The sequence below is a fragment of the Heliconius melpomene genome, chromosome 1 (assembly GCF_056956725.1).
Source record: "Heliconius melpomene rosina isolate 202511_hmr_F chromosome 1, ASM5695672v1, whole genome shotgun sequence".
NCBI lineage: Eukaryota > Metazoa > Arthropoda > Insecta > Lepidoptera > Nymphalidae > Heliconius > Heliconius melpomene.
The window spans coordinates 10,917,568-10,930,475 of record NC_140389.1 but is presented as its reverse complement, the minus strand read 5'-3'; the positions used below and the strand labels follow the sequence as shown (position 1 = coordinate 10,930,475).

The following is a 12,908-nucleotide window of genomic DNA, read 5'->3' as shown; positions in this document are numbered from 1 at the left end:
TTTTCAAGCTGCGGCGCTCTGGCTTGCCAGACTGTCTCGTGCGCATCCTGCAGGATTTTCTGTCAAATAGATACTTCCGCTATAAAGTAGAAGGAACTCTCTCCTCCCCCCGCCTCCTCCGCGCAGGCGTCCCCCAGGGTTCAACCCTCTCTCCTATGTTATACGCGCTGTACACAAGAGACATACCTCGTACCAGGGATGTACACTTGGCTATGTACGCCGATGATACCGCCCTATACACCTCTTCGCGTAACACACGCATAATAGCCGATCGACTTCAGAAAGCGGCCCGCGTACTTGGTGTGTGGTTCCGCCAATGGAGAATCGAGGTTAATCCAGAGAAGAGTAAAGCGATACTCTTCCCTCGCGCTCGTTCAGAGCAAATCTCTACCATCTATCTATTAGATAAAGCCATTCCCTGGGAAAAAGAGGTCAAATATCTAGGTGTCACATTAGACTCTAAACTCTCCTTCAAACCCCACGTCACGAAAGCTTGCAACAAAGCTAAATTCATTCTTAATAGATTATACTATCTCATAAACAAGCGTATGTCACTTAGAAATAAGCTGACACTATACAAAACTTGTATAAGACCCGTCCTCTCTTATGCTTGTGTAGCGTTCGCGCACACTAAGCTAGATCCCATGCAAAAGGTACAAAATAAATTCTTACGTATCGCATCAGGTTGTCCCTGGTTCGTGCGTAACGTCGACCTACATAGAGACTTTGAACTGGAATCGATTTACGAGCATTGCAAACGTTTAGCGAAGCGCTACTTTGAGCGCGCAGGCTCGCACGCGAATCCCCTCATCGTTAATGCGTGTAATTACATCCCTAACGCACTCCCTAGACGTAGACGCCCGCGCAGCGTCCTTTTAGACTCCGATGACGCCATTACTATAGCGAATGCCCCGTATGTAGGTAGGAAACACACTACTCACACACGACACAAACACCGTCGTCGACGGAATCGACGACGAAGTCCAGCTTATTCAACGGCTCGATCGCGTCTCGGCGCGGTCGGGCCCAGCGGTTAGGGACCGTTAGCTCCCTTAGAGTAGTCTAATTTGTCCCCAGTCGCGACTTCATGTCGCGGCTGGTTTGCTTAGCATAGGTGAAATCCCAGTCCGCTCGACGGCCGCAAGCCGAGGTTCGAGTCCCGCAGGGGGCGCCCTTACAGTCGTCGACTTCCTCACAGGCAGCCACTTAGTGCTTGCATTTCTTCAGGGACAGAGTACCCTCTTCCCTACCCAACCGGTGTCGCTGTAAAAGCCAATAGGGCTAACAGCATTATCCACATGTTCGAAAAAAAAAAAAAATCAACTGCGTCACATTAGCGTTATGTAAATAAATAAACAAATAAAAAATATACAGAATAAAACTGAAACATTTCAAGTCTTTTTATTTTACGGCGGACCATGTAGGATTGATGAGGGCCAGATGCTCTATAATAGACGATAAAGCACGTATCCACATCGTATGCAATAAAAATGCAAATTATTTCTGTTTATAAACATATTTTATGAACAAGAACATACATTTCTGAAATTATATTAATTTGTTTTTCCTATCCTAAGAAAATATAAAACAAAAATCAAATACTATTTCCTCTAAGTGAAACTATAAGAAAAAGCACTACACCCGTATATGTATTATTTACTGTTTCTAAAGTCGGTTCTATAAAAACAATGGTTTATTGGTCCGCTGGGCGGGCCTAATGAAACTTTCTTGAGTCTACTTGGAATTAAGAATGTTTTATGTCTTAGATGTAAAAAGTTTTTTTTACAACTTGTGCTCAACAAGACGAAATGATGGTAATCACTGGTCGGCTATTTAATTACTTCTGTGAGGTTTACTTATTAAATTTAAATTGAAAAATAAAATTACAGTTTCTAAACAACTTACTTATTAATAATATAAGCTAGATTTTATAGTAGACCGCAATGTATCTACCTAATATGAAACCAAGTGGAACGGGTTCTTAGAGTATTAATATAAAACGTGCAGTATCGCTGTCCCATTTCCTTTTCGCAATATTATAATCTTCAAGAATAATATTTGGTGAGTTATTTAGAATTACTTAGGACATATCTTTTGTTTGTTACTTTTGATTAATTAAAACTAATAAAAACGAAGAAGTTTGATTTAATGTACCCTATTATATTTCATTTAATGTCCTGTCTTTTTAAAAAAAATATACGTGTGAATTTTATTTAATACTAGCGGCCTCGCGTTCCCGCTGGAACTTCTCAAACAATTCTTAATATAAGGAAATACATATTAGTTTTCCAAGAATTCTATATGTTTTTACTTTCTTTTTTCAGTTCTCACATTCTCGGTAAACAGATTAGCAAACGAACTTTTCGACAATATTCGTAAAACTGTCAAAGGTTTTGAAAAAATATTAAACTACTATTTCAATACAGAACATATCGTTGTGGCCACAATATTGTGTGCAAACCGTTTTCTATCTAGAAAGTAAATCTAGCTCCCAGCGGATAACATAACTCATTGCTCCCTGCGCAGGCAAAATCACTATTATTATTTAGGCTAAAAATACTATTCTATGTTTTACTTGTTAAGTATACCAAAGTGGGAAATATTTTATAAGAAAGGGGACGCTATCAATTATAAAATAATTCAAGTGGCCATTTGCATATTACATAATACATAGAATTTGGATTTAAAAGAAACTAGAAAATCCCCCATATAGTAGAATGGAGAGAAGATCCTAGTGTTAGGATACTCCGTTCCTCTTTTTCTGCCCAATTTTCGAGTGGGAATAGAACCCCCCCGTCGCTTGTATAGCTGCTGTACCGCTGCGCTGTGACGGCCTCGAAGAAATTAATGTTTCTAGAAGACTAAAATAAATTGATTATATCGATATTTATTAATAATTTTCTTGTAACAACATTATATACAAACACTTTTATTTTTTTGAATTACCTAAACTTTTTTAGTCTCCAAAGTCTTATATCGCTAGCACTTCTAAGGCAGTAATTCTTGTTAAAACAAATGATACAAATTTGTTCTGGTCTGTTGGAGATAACTAGGCCCGAGCCTAGTATAGAGTTTACGTTTGTGACGTCCGGTTCAAGTTTATATTGCTTACGCTATATTAAGAATTCGGCTTTTTTACCATTCTTAAATAAAAATATTACTTTTTCGATTTTAAATTTTAAATGAATACATTTTGTAGTAATATAAGATCATTTATTTATTTTGCTGGCTCTATCAAAATGTAGTTTATAAAATATGGATAAATTAGACAAAAAATTTACATAACAAATGCTAAAGTAATTCCATCTTCTAAGAACCAAGGTCGGGTTGCTAGTTTACGAGAAACCATAAAAGTCTGGCAATTTTAAATCTTTTCAAAAACTCCCTTGTCGTCCAGATTCACAGACAATTATTTATGGATACATACATATATCCAGTTCCTGTTACACAGGGGTGCTTTATCTTCGTTCAGAGTGCATTTCCAATGAACGTAGAAGGTTATTTGCTAGGTAGTAATATATAGTTGCTCGGGAACTAGATTTTTAGCTTTATATAAGCTCATTTCTTAATGCATATCATCCAATCAATGGAACATGTATTGTGTTGTTGAGATGGGGCTGGCTTATTGAACTTAATCAAAACAAACTTATAATTAGTATGTTCAGATTTACTTGTTGACTTTACCACTTTGCTGTGTATAGGGAGATATTTCTACGTTATTTTTTTTACATTTTCAGAATAACATCGTAATACTAAATAATTTTGTGCTATTAATTCTGCATGTTTGAGTGAAATGAGGCTTTTCCATTTTATGAATGCGTGTATGCATATTATACTGAATGAGGCTAACTTTTTAACTAATGTACTAAAAAGGTGTTTAGCTAATGTGCTCAAATATTATCACATATGGTCCCTATCAATATAAGCTAATGGCCTTCTGTTTCTTCCAACCTTGCATCCAACCAACAATTTCCAGGCAGCGAAGGCCAGTAAATACGTGTGTTCTACAAATTTAAATTTAATTAACTGTGGTGGGATACAGATGACATCTTGATCATCTTGACTTTTAATAGGCAAAATTAAACTCCCATCTAATAACATCTACTACAGAATTTAGCTTATTTGGTTTCTCTAGAACATGGTTCATTCGCACTAAACGTCTAACCACATTCTCGATCGACTTACTAACTACTTGGCATTCACTTCCAAACTGTTTTAGACTTCAAAAGCCGTGTATGTTCTATGTGAGATACGTATAGACTAGCAAAACTATTGGTAATTAATAAGTGCCTTTGTTTTTTTTTTATTTGAACCAATTTTATTTTATATAGAACATAGATAATAGAACAAATAAAAGTTAGAATGGCAAACTATTTTATTTACATATCGAATAAAGCACTTTGTTACTTATATATTTATTAATTGACGGTCGGGCTTAATTTAATACCGCGGTTTTAGATTTTTGGTAATTTATATAAAACACACTAAATAATTGGTATATTTATATGCGTGTTGTATTTTTTTATGCTCTTGGTATCGGGATTTTCGATTTTCGCATTTGCACAAATTGCTTCCATTTTACTATAATATATTCGATGAAACAGACAAATATTTATTTTTATATCCTGTTTTTAGTTAGATATATTTGGAAATCTTGTTATATTAGGTGAATTTAATAAACCTTCTAAAAGTGTTATAAATATAGTAAATTATAATTTAAATAATTGTAGTGTCACTATGCACCGCGACCGAGACGTCTACTTTCTGTCTTCTAAGAAAAATAAATTTGAAATAATGAGTCAGATATAACATACATTATTTTAATTTTAAAAAACTTCCCAATTTATATGCTTAAATGGCTATATCTACCACTTCATTTGTGTGGAGTTTATGACGCTTGCCATGCTACCTCAATTTACCAACCGTTGTAAGTCGTTTTAGGATAGTAGTTTTAGTTCTAGGCATTATTTTTAATTATCTATTAAAACATAGCTGAGCTACTAGGGTTCAGTATGCTGATGCTAGGGTATCAGACCTTCGTTTTGTTGTCAACAGGAAGTCCTCATCATGTTGACCAACATTTCTTAACATGATATATTAATAGATTTTATATATTAGACGAGCTGATAGGGTTTCACATCAGGTGATGAAGCCTATATATTGGCGAAGAGTAATTCCTCTTTCAGCCTTCCTTCCCTCCTTTCCTAAACAAGAAAGATATAAAAATTATATATAGATTTGGTTTTGCTATTGACATGAAGCACCAATTGACTCCTCTTACAGTTTTATTATATCTACAGATAACCTATATAGCGCCACTCACTACATATTTATATATTCGTGTACTCATTATGTATAGGTATTGCCAGTCATTTGTCAACAGATTGCCATTAACAGTAAATGTTTGTATTCAGTATAATATGTGGGTGAGGCTAATGAAAATAAATGAAGCGTCTTCTCCTTCGTAAACATTGCTTCTAATTTGTAGAATGTAGTGCGATAGTGGTATGTAAAGCCGAGACTAATCCATATATCTTATTCACGTTTGTATATTTTTTTCTTTTCTATAAGTTAATATAATATGTTATTTATCATCTATAGATATCATAGATAGGTATGTCCATAGAATTTCGTGAAATTGTATTAATATCACACATAGATTAGACGGGCTGCTAGCCTAGCGGGTTTTTTCTTTATATTATAAAATTTATCAAATAATTATTGACTAAAATTTTTGACACCAAAGAGGATGTGTTGTGAAGACTAATGTTTCGGAAAAAGAGATAAATATTTAGTAAGTTTTTTAGTAATTTTTTTTATGACAACGCATTTGAAATTCTTAAGTGTTTACTAGCTACATATAATTTCCTTTATAATAATAGGTATATATTCGTCCGAATTAGATTTGAAGCGGCGACCGTTTCGTTAAAAGCGTTTCAGTTTCCCCAAAATCGACAATGTATTTATTTTATTACCATATACAATATATATTTATTTCTTTTTTATTTAAGCTTAAAAATATTTCCAACGTAGCCTTTTGGCACGTACTTATTTTACAAGTGCCATTTTGAGACACTGCAAATATTTGTTCTGAATTGGTTTTTATATAAAATAAAATCACAATTGATTTCCTTTCCCCTCGTCAATTTATAGATTTGAATTGTACGAAATTGGTTTATCCAACATCGCCGTGATTGCATCAGCGATCCGAGTTATTGAACCGTGAGTTGAAAACATTATAGGCAGTTGTGAATGCATTGTGTGCTTGTCACGCCTTTGTTTGTAGTGAAGATGTCAAACTACTATTAAAGTAGGATGAGTAAATAAATGATTTTAATAAGTGAAAAATAAATATTTTGGTTAAAACTTCCGCAATCCGCGTATAGAGATGGACTCCAAAAAAATTCTACATATCCGCTATTTTTTATGTATGCACGTACTCTGCATACTAATATGAGTTTTTAATAGAATTTCACAAAATAAAATGGCTAGCATGTATTCAATAGTCCGTTTGATCTCTTTTTTAGTTTTTACTAATACTACTATTCTCAATAGATATAGAGATGGAATAAAGCCACGCGATATTGATATATGTTAAAATTATATGAAAACTCAATTTGCTTAGTAAATCTTAATTTGAATTAAACATTGGAATTTATCTTGTAAAGGTGCTAGGTTTTAAATAAGATTTACTAGACTTTTGTGAATGTAATGTTTCAATGTGGGAAAAGACGTCAAAGTGGCGAAGAATTCGATTGAATTTATAGTTCCTTTTATTGCGACGGAAGTGGAACTATGGGACTAGAGTTTCCTATTGTTAAATTGGTTTTTAAAATAGATTTGAATCGAAACACAATCGGTTTTTCTACGTTTATTCTGTATCTATATATACGAGTATGTTGGAAGTGTAGAAAAGCGAGATGAGATCCAAGACTTGAGTGCACTGCAAAAAATGTTGAGGATTCGTTTTGCTTCACAAGCTAGCAGCTTCATAAGCCTTAATATTCGTGGTATAAATGTTTGCGTTGAAAGCATACTGAATTCTTTAATTTTTAATTAATAAATTTCATCAACATTCCCATTTTTCATCGAAACTATTTTAATATTAAAGTAATTCTACCCTGAGGAAGAAAGTATTTTCCTTATAGTGTATATTTATGATATGCAGAAACAGAAGTTATGGATATCGTTTTTATTATTTTCGTGGAATAAGTCGCAGGTGCGGTAATAAATTTATACATAGTTAGTTTAAAATATGTACATATATATCAAGCAAAAGTAGATATACATTTTTGAATTATGCTGAAGAATTTCCAAATCTATCCAATCAACGCCAAACTTGGTAATTCAATTTTAAAATGTACAAATCCATATAAAAAATCTTAGAATCTTATCAATTGTTAATTATAATAATTAACAAATATATTAACTATAGATATATTATAGATATACAGAAATTTTATAAACATCCTAATTAAAACTAATGTTATTATAACAGAGATTAGTTTAAATATAATATTGTCGTAACAATGTTCAGGTAGCTCTAACATTTACATAATGTTACGCAAGCTTGTCTCAGTCAGCGAGTGGGCCTCCATGAGCCAACTATTAATAACACCCTTGGTACGTCCGTATCATCCCAAACATTCCAGCTAACCTCTCAACCTCTCAGCCCACTAAACGGGGCCTTTATTGATCACTACTTTTGTCTTGCCATTCTCCTTAATGGACTATTAGACGTGCCATTGTGTTTGTCCCAAATTAAAGACGCGATGCGTCCGCTCTGTCTAGTCAAATGGCTGGACTTTAGAAGTTAATATGTCATTTATTTATAGATACTAAATAAGGCTGCTTTAAGCTCGAACTTCGTAATGATATTATAACATACAGATTTTTAAATTAATCTCACGTTTATACAGTACGATCGACGAGTCGTTGCCGCGCTGAAGTTCTTTCTCGAAATTTCATTATAGGATTTTTTCTACTTTTCCGATATGCACAGTTCGTCGATCATACTATATTTAAGTTATATATGTGCTATCATAATGTATTTGAGATCTATTAGTATTGATATTTTTAAATATAAAAGTTTCCCTCATTTGGCTACACAAAAATGAGATGAGATGTAAAAATATAAATAAATAGCATAAGAAAAATAGCTTTTAATCATGACTTTAATACTCTACAATAGTCATATTTATCTTTTTCTATTATCAATGTAAATATTTGAAATTCTGAACCCGGAAACAGACTTTACGAATGACAGTTAAAGGTGCACCAGATTTCGTGTATCTACTTCAAAATGACGTCTGTCAATTCCTTGTAATCGGTTCACTTATTCAGTGCGATGGTCTCTCTACTGCGCTATAACAAAGGAAGAGCTATGTTGACTAGTGACTGTGAAATGTATGGAATATGTTTGTACAAGTGAGCGCGCAGACAAGGGAATTAGCTAAAATATTATTTATAAATGATAGTAAGTATTTTATTAAATAACTTTAAAAATTCAGCTTCACGCAGTATCCCGCATATAGTAGGGTAAGCAAAGGGAACCCAGTGTTAAGACATTCCGTTCCCCACTTTCCGCCGAATTGGGAGGCCTGGCGTGTTGAGTGGCGTAACACAACGTCGCGATTTGCCTCGGTACCAGAGCGGAGAAATGAAAGTATAAATGTTATTTAAATATTTCATTTACTCGAGTGTCACACTTCGTGCCTCTGCTCCACTACTGGCTTCTTAAATAACTTCAATACATTTAATTAGACTGTCATTAATAAGATAACTAATATGTAGATCTTCAATAACAATTGAGTATTACAAATATTAGATAGAATTTATCCATTCTAGGAATCCAATATCTTATTATCTTAGAATACCTCGATTCTCTTTAGTAGAAGCGGACAATCACTGAAAACCACGTCTCTGGCGCCACGCTTCCTACTTACCCAACTCGAAAAATAACAAGGAATATTATTATTTAGTAAGTACTACAAGTCATTTAGTGGAACGAGTCGCAAACGGAGTTGGAGATCTTTTATTTGAAGACCAAGTGTACTTTTTGATCGAAATGGCGACAGTCTGAAGCATTGAGTAGCTGGGTTTACTTATTACGGATGAAGTAAGCTCAATCTCTTTTATCGCACGGCTATAGCGGGAATTGTACTCTACTTGCCTCGTATCCCAGAGGCTCTCGGCGCGCCAACTCTACCGTAAAATTATGTTAAACTTCCATCGCGTCCTTATATTGTTGTCATTCTTCTATGGCATCCCATTTCATTTGTCTTTAGAAACTTGGGATTGGCTTACTCTTATTGAATGTCGTTGTGTTTGTGAATTTATATAGATTGTGACTGAACTTTTGTGTAAAAAAAATTGTCAACAACTCATAGGTACGTGTTTTAGGTACAGTTAGACATAACATTATAATGATAGTTTAGATTTCTTTCTCTATTTTTTATTTTTTTTTCCTGGTAACATATCTTAAGCATTTTGTTATTTTGATATTAATTGTTATACATAGAAATGACCTATTGACGGGTCACTTAGTACCTACTATATTTTTTTTGTATATTACTTACATTTTTATAGATATTGAAATATTACATTTAAACAGACTTACCAACTTTCCAAATATAGTACAAAACCATAATATAATAATCATGATATAATACATTTAAAATAAATCTAAAAATAATAGAAGTGTGGATATTGCGGCTCGCGCAGTGCCGTCGTAATTATGGCGTCACTCAGCTAAAACGGGGAAATAAATTGAAAAACCGACTTGCGGCGAAAATGCACGTTGGAAAATATCTCTTACGGTACTTGCCCGCGACTGACAGCGCAAGCTTAATGTATTTATTTTAGCAACACTGCCATTGTTTAATATAAAAAAAACTTTTATCGTAATGTATTATCCTGCAACTAGTAATTGCTTCATTAATGTTAATTAAAATGATGAAGTGCCAGTTAGCCACTGTTTTCGTATAGATGTGGGTAAATCGGACTGTTGACCAATTTTAAATGATAATTAGTTTTAACTAATTGAGTGATTTATATCGATTTGTCACAAATGCAACTGCATATTTGTAAATATGCCAAATTATTTTTAAAATTGTTAGCACTAACATTATTTTCTTCGTTCTAGATTTAAGCGCAGTATACATTGTTAATAATATCATAGGTTTTATTATTAAATCAAAACAATATATTTCTATTTGCGTAATATTATAGTGAAAATAATAGTACTTGTTAATTATTATCCAAAATAAAGAAGAAAACCCCGTAACGAACCTATGTAAAGGCAAAAAATATCATACAAGTACGAACAAAAAAAGCTCTTTTTAATCTCATATTTGCTATATAAATTGGAGCTTGAAATTCGAGATTCTAAAAGCTATTGATGGGCATTGTCAATAAATACGTTATTAGGCCTTGAAATGTCGATGAGTTTCTAATAAATATGCTCGACGAGCAAATTATTAGGTATACGCTACAACCATTGTGAAATACACAGATTTTTATATATATATATATTTTTTTAATGAATAGAAAAGTGGCACTTAACTTGTAGCCATTAATAAAATTATCATCTTCATATATATTCTATAATATTTAAACTTAAGAATTATCTATCTATCTATCTTCCTTTTAAATATAGGAAAAACTAGATGTATCTAATATCTGTTTCTAACCAAGTTATTCACAAAAATGTACCTATAGCAAAAGCTGTTGAGCGCAGAAAGCTGAAATTTGGCATGTATTTTCCTTGGGAGTGTACGGAGCATTAATAGATGATTTTACTGTATAGTCCGTTATTTAAACTACAATGACATGTTACACTTTTCGCGTGAAGGCATTGCATGTTGAGTGGCGAAACTAAACGCCGCGTTTTGCCTTGACACCAGAGCGAAGAAATGACAATATAAATTTTAATAAATATTTAATTTCATCTAGTGGGGGAATTGAACCCACAACCAGTCCAGCTTACAGTCACACTTTGTGCCCCTGCGCCACGACTGGCCTATATAGTGCTATTTATCATATTATTCTTTAATACTTTCTGTAAACATTAGATCAAATATATAAATTTCAGTCAAGTGAATGGTAGTGAGTTTCCATATTTCAGCAACATATTGCGACGCGCACCAATTGTTTCTCAGGCGTGTGCCCTCGTTCGAAGCAATTTTTCATACGCTCACATGCATTCTGCATACTTTGGTTCTCTTCCACCTATTAAATGAATTTAAGTCATCGAATAACATCAATTCGTGATTGTCCTATATAAATATATTCAAGTTTGTAGAGAAAAAAATATATACATTTATTATTTGAAGAATGTTTATACTCAACTTATAATGAAAAATGTATAGTTTGACACTATGAAAAAATGTAGAACATTAATCTTTTTTATATTTCTATTTTTATTTTCATGAATTGTCGTTTATCCTTGGGGTGTAAAAAAGTTTCTAACATTTAGTTGAAAGGTTATCAGCGATTCCAGTCACTAGCGAGCCTGAATAGACCTCCTCATACAACAATCGGGTTCGTATAGCCGAATCTCGAGAGCCTTTTAGCCTGTAAAGTAATAGCTGTACTCCAGTGTACACTGCTCAGTTCGTAACACCGAGATAACATTATACTAATAGCGACGTTAGAAACGGACAGCTAATATAGTAATAGCGACGCAATTACAGCTTAACATAATGATTGTAATATAAAACGATATCATAAATTATAACTGAAACAAAATCCTTTCGTAATTCGTTTGAGGGATAAATTTAGGGTCATTCAAAGAAACAAATCTTTTTATATTAAACGAATAACATCACAAAATGAAATAAGCAGTGAAACGACTTTTTGAGATGAAAGGTTCTTCGTAAAGCAGTTATAAATTATAAGAATGGATGAAAACTGTTTTAAAGGATAAGATTGAAATTAATTTATGTAATTGTAACATTTTAAAATCTAAAATGAACATAAACAGATTTTATTCTAATATTCTTATTATAACAAGTTTAAAATTCAAGTTATATATGTATTAATTAACGTCAACTATTATTAGTCTAGTTGGACCTGTTTATATTTGTTTAGTAACTAATATTACAGAAGGGACTCGGCGGTTACCTAACTCTTTAATATTTCCTATCTGTTCTTGTAAGTTCCCCCATTTCGTGAAACAATTATTATAAATTTTAATTATTAATTTTAAATGTTTCCTGACACAAGTTTACTTATTTCGTGTTTTGTTTTTACAGTTACAGTTTTTGTCTTAATTAATGCTAAGGAAGGAATAGCCACTTTGTGGATTGTAATATGATTAGAAGTAACCCGCCCGCGTCTTCGCCCGCTTGAAATATTTCAATTAATTCATATTATTAATTTAATAAATTAAGTTTGTGCTCTTTTATATTATTATTATTTGTTTTGTTAGTAATTTTGTTTATGTTTGTTTGTTATAAATATTTGTATCTTTGTATAGTTTTTATGTTTTCTATAACTTAATGTACTTAGGAATGTGCAGTGGTCACACAAGCCAAATCGGGCTTAAGACCGCGAAGAATAATTAATTTTAATGTACTTTGTTATAAATAAAGAAATAAATAAAAAAATAAAAAATATGTTTGAACCGCACTTTTAATTATTTGTTTTATACCAAGGTTAAAAACCGTTCCGTTCGTTCAGAAAACTAAGCAATACGATCTTTTAACGGCACGACGAAATTCTTATACGATAAAAAATACAATTTTATATAATAAGAGAGTGCATGGTTAAAAGAGATCTAGTTAAGTTTTTATACGCTTATCACAAGCTATTTATGTTATTATGTTGATCTCTATGTGTATTCATATATTTTATATATATATTTTTACCTATCTAATATACATATTATGTTATTTAAAGGCTAGGCT

General features: G+C 32.6%; 1 protein-coding gene across 9 annotated transcripts in view; it reads left to right on the top strand.

The window, feature by feature from the left end:
- Positions 1-12,908, top strand: part of CadN (neural cadherin) — a 240,619-nt gene that overhangs the window by 106,009 nt on the left and 121,702 nt on the right. The window lies entirely within an intron of this gene.